The sequence below is a fragment of the Dromiciops gliroides genome, chromosome 2 (genome assembly GCF_019393635.1).
Source record: "Dromiciops gliroides isolate mDroGli1 chromosome 2, mDroGli1.pri, whole genome shotgun sequence".
In the NCBI taxonomy this organism is placed as follows: domain Eukaryota; kingdom Metazoa; phylum Chordata; class Mammalia; order Microbiotheria; family Microbiotheriidae; genus Dromiciops; species Dromiciops gliroides.
In genome coordinates this window covers 329,193,968-329,202,960 of record NC_057862.1, presented here as the reverse complement: position 1 = coordinate 329,202,960, position 8,993 = coordinate 329,193,968, and positions in this window count along the sequence as shown.

Here is an 8,993-nt window from a genome sequence, read left to right as displayed (position 1 = left end):
GTCCAGGGGTATGCTTATTTATTGTGGGCTTCCTTTTCTCACAAAGTGACTTCTAAAATGCCCAGCTTTGCTTTTGGTGATGATCAGTTTCTGACCAGGGCCCTAATGCACATAGAAACTGCCCATAGCTATTGTCTGGGTGAGGGTCTCAAGTATATTCTAGTTACCAGGTACTTCATTCGTGATCTTCTTCTAATCTTTTCCACTGAGCACATTTCACAACCTTTTCTCATATTGCAGTTAATTTGCTCCAGCTCCTCCCTGCCTCTGCAAGTTTTATTTTCCATCTTTACTCTGGAGATGGTGTCACCATGCTCAGTTGCCTTTTGCAATTAGGAGCATCTTGTTAAAGCTTCGGTGCACACACATGCAAAGGCTTTCATAAAGGCAGACCACAAAATGGATGTTTGCAACTAGTGCAACCAACTTACTGTGTGAACTTGGACCAGCCACTTCAATCCCTAGGCTTACTTCTTTATTTACCAAAGTGGGGAGTTGGACTTATTATCATTGCTATTAATATTATTATTGTTGTTGTTGTTATTATTGTTATTATTATTATTATTCAGTCATTTTCAGTTCTGTTCTACTCTTCAGGGCCTGATTTGGGGTTTTCTCAGCAAAGATACTGGAGTGCTTTGCCATTTCCTTCTTCAGTTCATTTTTAGGAAACTGAGGCAAACAGGGTTAAATGACTTGCCCAGGGTCACACACCTAATAAGTGTCTGAGGCCAGACTTGAAATCAGGAAAATGAGTCTTCCTGACTCCATTCCTAGCACTTTATCTACTGTGCCACCTAGCTGCCCTAGGGATTGGACTAGATGTTCCCTAAAATCCCTTCCATCTCTGCTGTTTTATATCCTTAGTTCTAGGATCCTTTTCAACTCTAGAATTGAGTACTTTAAGTCCTAGGGGCTCTTCCAGCTATATTTAGGGTATAGACTAAATGTAGCATTCTTTCCAGCTCTAGATTTCAATACCCAAATCCTAGGGTTACTTCCAGTTTCAGATTTCTAAACCTTAAGTCTTAGTATTGCTTTTACCTCCAAAATTCTATACTCTAAAGCCTAGGTCCCTTCTAGCTTTGACATTCTGTGTTCTTTGTTTCAACCTCCCTCCCTACTCTGGTACACTGTGAGTATGATGAGTATTATGAGAAGGATGAAGCAAAAAATTTTGGTTAGTCAGTGGATATGTCATATGTGTCCTGCAGGCCAGTTTCCAACAAGAAATACCCTAGTCCATTTTCAACGCATCCTGAAAGCTACTCCAAGTGGTCACCTCCAACAAATAGCCCTATTCTTTAACAATCACAGGTTTCCAGAAGAACTCTCTCTCAAGTAGCTCTCTGCCCTCCCGTGATGTCACTGAACCAAAGTTTCTCCAAAAAGTACTTTTCCAAAGAGACCAAAAACCTCATTCCTTAGTGGAGAGCAATGGTGTAGCCTGTCGTGCTTAAGTGTCACTAAAGCCTATGCTAATGCTAGAGCCTTGTGACCAAATGACTTCCAAAATGTCTAGATTTTGCCACAATTCTGAGTGATGACCTGAACAAGGGGACAACCTATTAATTCCTTCCTATTTCTCAGTCTCATTAAATTATACACAAATGCACATACACTAACACACACACACACACACACACACACACGCAAGGAAATGATATTGACAAATGTAGATGCCCAGAAAGACATTTTCCCACCACATGCCTAGAAGTTCTTGCCTGAAACCTGGTTTTGTTTTGCACACGCAGTGTATTGGACTAGCTAACACAGCCGTGGCCACAACCTACATAACTCTGCAACTATTCACGCAGGCTGGGGATTGCCAACACACACAACATTTGCTTGTTTAGTACTGATGGTGAAAAGGGTTCCAGTAATAATATTTTCAGGACCCTATCTTTGTAATCGTGTCAAAAGTGTCCTGTCCATCTTTTACAACATGGAGCCTAGCAGGACATTTTTATGGACAGCTAATGTTGCCCTAGGCAATAGCAAACAATTGTTCATTTTTACAAAAAAAAAAGTTTCACTTTCATAACTTTTTCTTTCTCTGTGCATGGGAGAAAGTGGGGTGGGGGTTGAGGGGGTGGCAGAGGATACAGGATCCATTTCGAAATGTATGAAAGTTGGATACTCCCAAAATTCCAACAAGATTACACACACATAAATCTCATCTGGTAAATATTACATTCTGTTTTTGTCTTTACTTTAGTTTTTACACAACTTGACAGTTTGTGGTATTGTGCCACATTTCAAAGTTAAGGTTTACAAACATCTGGCCAGGGCCCAACATTCCACTCTCCATGGCCCCCCAATGTCTCTGGACTCTACTGCTGGCATGAACCAACTAAGGTAGAAAATAAGAGTTTTCCTAGAGAATAATGAGAGAGAGAGAGAGAGAGAGAGAGAGAGAGAGAGAGAGAGAGAGAGAGAGAGAGAGAGAGAGAGAGAGAGAGAGAGGCAGCATGGCTTTTCCCAATGTGGCTAAATGAGCCTGGGTGTGCAGAGAGATTAACTCCTTGATTGCTGGGTAGGAAGACCCAAGATATTTTAAGCTCTCTGCTGTGTGGACAGTGGGGTTGGTCAAAAGTTGTTTGAAGTATTAAAACACACACACACACACACACACACACACACACACGGTGGGGGGGGCAGCTAGGTGGTGCAGTGGATAGAGCACCGGCCTGGATTCAGGAGTACCTGAGTTCAAATCCGGCCTCAGACACTTGACACTAGCTGTGTGACCCTGGGCAAGTCACTTAACCCCCATAGCCCTGCAAAAACAAATTTAATTTAATTTAAAAATTAAAAAAAAAATTAACACACACACATCCACAAGACCACACATTCTCATTCTCATTCTCATTCATTCTCTCTATCTTTCTCTCTCTCTCTCTCTCTCTCTCTCTCTCTCTCTCTCTCTCTCTTTCTCTCTCTCTCTCTCTCTCTCTCTCTCTCTCTCACACACACACACACACACACACACACACACACACACACACACACACTCCCTCAACCCCCAGGGAAAACAAAGCAAAACAACAAAAAATACAGAACAAAGCAATCCTAAGAATGAAGTGATGGAATCTTCTCCCTCCTCTCTAAGGGTCATTCTCATCTTGCATGTGCTTCCATGATTCTACTCATCTGGAAGGGATTCGAACCATGGTTGTTTTCTCTCTCTGCCATCCAGGAAATAAAGGGAAAAGACTGAAACCTAGAGACAGAGTTCCAGTGTGTATGGTTAAACAACGGACACAACTACCTTAAGCAGGATATTTTGAAATCCCTCATCATAGCCATTTCTCATGGTGTTCCATTGCAGAAATCTGATTCATTTATATATCTCTCTGGGACTTTTGCTTTCAATCCTCTTTACTTATTTATTTATTTTTTGTGAGTCAATGAGGGTTACATGACCTGCCCAGGGTCACACAGCTACTAAGTGTCAAGTGTCTGAAGCCATTTTTGAACTGTCCTCCTGAATCCACTGCACCACCTAGCTGCCCCCTCAATCCTCTTTAAATGTTCAAGTTAGATTGTGCTATACAGGTTGAAATATTGGCAAAACCTGGTTCTGAAAATGCCCACTGTGAAATAAAGTTGATTTAGAGCCTAGACACTACTAAAAACAGGGTACCATGTCAAGAATGACATCTCAAATTTGGGCTTTTACTCTGACCTAGAGTTGACCTTCACAAGTCAATTAAATCTCAGTGATGTAGAAGATGATATTAAGGCAGCCTAGTAACTTGGGTTCAAATACTACCTCTTACATACTTCCCTGCTATGTGACCCTGGACAAGTCACTACACTTGAGCCTCAGTGTCCTTATCCCTAAAAGTGAAGATAAAAATATATGTAGTAGCTCCCTCTTGCAGGGTTATTATGAGGTTTTTAAGTGAGATGACAAGAGCCCTTTCCAAACTTAAATATGCTATATAAGTATCAGTCGTGATTATGAGATTTGCTAAAACAAGGTGAACATGTAACAAAGTTGGCAACCTGGCTAAGTTCGTCTTCAGTGTTCCCGACCTTCTTCTTCTGGGTTTCCTTTGTATCATCAATGGCATCCATCACTCCCCCCACCCCTAATCCCATCCTCATCCTGCAACATCTAGCAAAACTTGCTCCCAGATGCCTCATTCATAGTAAGGTGTTAACGACCGATGACAGCTTGAAAGTTGTTTTCCTTCCCTTCTCATTGGGGCATTTGTAATTTCACAGGAATCAAACCTTTAAGCTGAAAGGATAGAATTCTGACATCGGGACATTAAACTCTCAGTCTGCTGCAGGGATAGACTGCCCCAAAGAGTAACGGTGGAGAAGATTCCAGTTATTTGTACTCAGAGGAGAAGGGCAGGAGAGGCTAACTTCTTATGGAGAGACGCTATAACGTTAACTAGACACTAGAGAGAGCAGAATTCTTCCAGTGTTGTCTAATAACCTTCTGTTCAATCAAGAAGAGTCACTTTCAGACTCAAAAGATGCTTTGGAGTGGTGAGAGGTGATCACTCTGCCCCTGAGCAAGCTGATGCTATGTACACTCAGCATTTTCCAGAGTGGGCAGAGTGAATGGCCTCTCCTCTCCACCATGAAGCAATGAACTCGTCTCCGTATAGAAATCACCTACTATACATAATCATGTATCCTTGGTTTTGCTTTTATTCCACAATACCTGAAAGGATTCAAGCTATACTTCCTGCTGAGAATGAGACTCTCCTCCCTCCCCCAATCTCCAATTCATGCTTGTTGGAGTTCCCTAGAGGAAGTCTCTCCCAGGCCTGAACTAAGCACTGTTCTATGAGCAGAACTATGCAGGAACCAATTCAGTCTCTGCCCCTTTATACTTGCAGGGCCCCTGCTTCTGGGATGTTAGCTTCACTCCTCTGCTTTAAGATCTATGCTTTGGGGGTTTGGGGAATTACAATTGGCTGAGGGTCTCAATTAAGGATATGCTGTCCTAAGTCTTATGATAATGATGACACGAGACTGCAGCACGTGTCAGGGGGTGGCTTTAGAATCTTTCTATAACATGGAAGTGAAAGTGAGGACTGATTCAGCCAAGTCTGGCAATTGTGTTCTTCCTGCCTTTCAGAACTCAGGAAGGGTTGGTAAAGGAACACTGCTTGGTCTTAAAGTAGTTCTTTATTTCAGCATTGTGGATCACAGTAATTTCAGTTTGAGTTGGCTATTCCCAAGAAGAGTTCCATTTTGATGGAAAATGTTTGCCTTTTGTGAGTGAAGAGGAGAGGGCTGGGAGCATCACGCCTCTGCAGGTTATGATATCCAGCATACATATATGACATCCCCATATATTCTTTCCAGGGGCTCTTCTCTTACATGTCTATACACAGGGTGGGCCTATTATCTAATGAGACTTTTTCTGATACAACCAACAAGGAAAAGTGTCGATGTGAGCCACTAAGGGGTATGTTACTTGAAATGACATCAGACATGTAACCCAAACTCATAGTTCACTGAACAGATTACCTAGCTAGTGGTCTAGTGTCTAAAGTAGCAGACTTGAAATCAGGAAGACCCAAGTTCAAAACCTGCTTCAGCCACTAACTAGCTTTGTGACCCTTGGCCACATTTCTCAGCTTCAGTTCCCTTTTTTGTAAAATGGGTATAATGATGGTGTTCACCCTCCCAAAACCCCCCAAAAAACCAAAAAACAAATAAATAAACACACACACACACACACAAATCTTATAAGTCCTGATTTTTCAGGGCAACTAGGTGGTACAGTGGATAAAGCACCAGCCCTGGATTCAGGAGGACCTGAGTTCAAGTCCAACCTCAGACACTTGACACTTACTAGCTGTGTAACTCTGGGCAAGTCACTTAACCCTCACTGCCCTGAAAAAAAGAAGTCTTGAGTTCAAATCCAGCCTCAGACACTTACTAGCAATGTGATGCTGGGCAAGTCATTTGATCTCTGCTTGCCTGAGTTTTCTCATTAATGAAACAAGGACAACAGTAGCACCCACCTACCAGGGTTGTTGTGAGGATCTTATGGGATAATAATTGTAAACACTTAGGAAATCATAGGTACTATGTTAACTATTATTGTTATCATTATTATTATTGACACAATCTGAGAATTCAAGATGGAATACAGTCAAGTGTAAAGCAGCGTCAGGTAGCAGAAAGAACCCTATATTTAGAGGCTGAGAACCCAGCTCTGCTACTTACTGCCTGTGTTACCTTAGCTAAGTCACTTCATCTCTCAGCTTCAGTTCGCCGATCTGAAAAGAGTGGAAGATTTGTTCTGGAAGACCTTTACAATCCCGTCCTTCTCTAAAGCTGTTATACTAAGGGTTGAGCCTGTCTAGGCTTGTGGATAGCGGTAGTGAGAATTCAGAAAAAGGGGTGGAGGAGTTGGGGAAGCTTCATAGAAGATGCAGAATCAGACCTAGGCTTTAAAGAGGAGAAGTAATTTGATAAGAGGAGGAGGGAATTCTGGACAATGGGAACAATAGTTTGAAAGCAAGAATATTCGGGCATACTTGGGCTTGGATAAATCAAACCAGGCTAGCTGGATATGAGACTCTTATAGGGGAGTGAGACAGAGTGAGAAGGGGAGGAAGGGGAGGAAGGGGAAGAGGGAGAGGGGAAAGAGGAGAAGGGAGAGGTATGATTACCAAAGACCTTGAATGCTAGTCTAAGGAATCTAGACTTTATTCTATAGGTAGCAGTGTCCATTGAAGGTTTTGAACATGGGTTGAAGAGGCTACATCATCTGTAACAGATGAAGTGATGGCCATAATAGAGAAGTTGGCAAACTATAGGAGAGATAAAAGACCTGTTTTGATAAAGCTGTCAAATCTCAAGAATACAGGTAGCTAGGTAACACAAGGGATAGAGTATTGGACTTGGAGTCAGGAAGGTCTGAGTTTATATTGGGCCTCAGATATTTACTAGTGGTGTGACCCTAGGCAAATCACTTAACCTATCTGACTCAGTTTCTTCATCTGTAAATAGGGATACTATTAGCAACTACCTTGCTGTGTAAGGATAAAATGAGATAGCAGCTAGGTGTCATAGTGAATAGAGTGTTGGGCCTGGAGTAAGGAAGATTCGACTTCCCAAGTTCAAATCTGACTGTAGATACTTACTAGCTATGTGACCCTGGACAACTTACTTCACTCTGTATCCCTCAGTTCCTCATCTGTAAAATGAGCTGGAGAAGGAAATGGCAAACCACTTCAGTGTCTTTGCCAAGAAAACCTTAAATGAAGAGTGCAGCTAGGTGGTGCAGTGGATAAAGTACCAGCCCTGGATTCAGGAAGACCTGAGTTCAAATCTGGCCTCAAACACTTGACACTTACTAGCTATGTGACCCTGGGCAAGTCACTTAATCCTCATTGCTCCACAAAAAAAAAAAAAAAAAAGGAAAAGAAAAGAAAACCCCAAATGGGGTCACGAAGAGTCAGACATGACTCAACAACAACAACAAAAGGAGATAGTATTTTTAAAGCTCTTTCTTTTCTTTCATTTAATTTAATTTAATTTTCAGTTCTGGATTCTCTTCTTTCCCCTGCCTCCTCCCCCACCAATTGAGAAGGTAGGAAATACAAAACCCATCACAATTATAAAATCATGCAAAACAAATTTCTGCATCAGCCATGTTTAAGAAAAAAACAAAATATAAGAAACAAAGAGGAAAAAAATGTGTAAAACACTTTTGAAAAACTTAAAGAAATATATAAATATTGGTTATTATTTTTATCAGCATCATCACTACTACTACTGCAATTTTTGCTATTATTATTATTAGGTAACCCGTTCAAGTCTGCCTGATTCTCTGGGTCACCCAGCTTAAACCTTCATGAGAAGGACCCCTCTCAGGGAGGGCACCAGTGCCATTCTTCCCTTCCCTTTTCTTTCCCCAAGCTTTATGAAGTAGATACCTCACCATTTTAGAACACCAGTGAATGAAAATAGAGCAGACCCTGGCATGTCTCAGTGCTGGGATGGCAGATCTTCTGCTCAGGAGACAAGTGAACCCAAAGCTGAACTGTGAAGTTCTAATTAGATGAACAGAAAGTATAACCCAGAACATGGCACCCTTTTGTCCTTCCTCAGACCAGAAACATTTTCTTCCTCTAGCTAGGCACAATAACATGACTTCTGTCCAATATTTTCCCCTAGTTATTATTCCTCATTGGAACTATTGTACTTCTATTCTGGGCACCAGAAGGAATATAATAAACCAAGTTAATAAAGCTGGGGTGTGGAAGGAGAGATCGTTTCCATATAAGTAGATTAAAAGTGGGGCTGTTTGATTTTTGTCTATATCCATGGTGGCTTCCCCATAAGAATTACTTAATATTACAGGGCAGCTAGGTGGTGCAGTGGATATATTGAGCACCGACTCTGGATTCAGAAGGACCTGAGTTCAAACCGGCCTCAGACACTTAACACTTACTAGCTGTGTGACCCTGGGCAAGTCACTTAACCCCAATTGCCTCAACAACAACAACAACAACAACAAAGAATTACTTAATATTATGAATGAATTTCTACAATTGCTATGAAAAATAATGCCTTACTTAAGACCAATTATTTGTATATTTGCCAAATTTTCCTACTAGATTGTAAACTGTAGTAGGGCTGGGACAGTATCTAATCTATATTCCTTTAGTGCCCGGCTTGGCATTTCACCAATATATCTGATTGAAGAAGGGAGGAGATCAGCAGGCTAAAATACATGACAAAGAGGTTGAGGCCTAAGAACCAGAGTACTTAAAAAAAATCATCCTAGGATTTCATGGCTTGCCAAAATATCCCTGCTGCAGCTGTTAGAAATCTTGTTATGGCATTGGGCTCTGACTCAGGCAGTGACTTCCTTCCAGAGAATGTTGGCATTCCCTACAACCTGGCTAATACCCCCAGTGGGGAAACCACTGTTAATGACATTGATGACAAAGAAGTTATCAAAGGAGGCGAGGCCCAGGGGTAGATGGGGAGTGTGATACAGA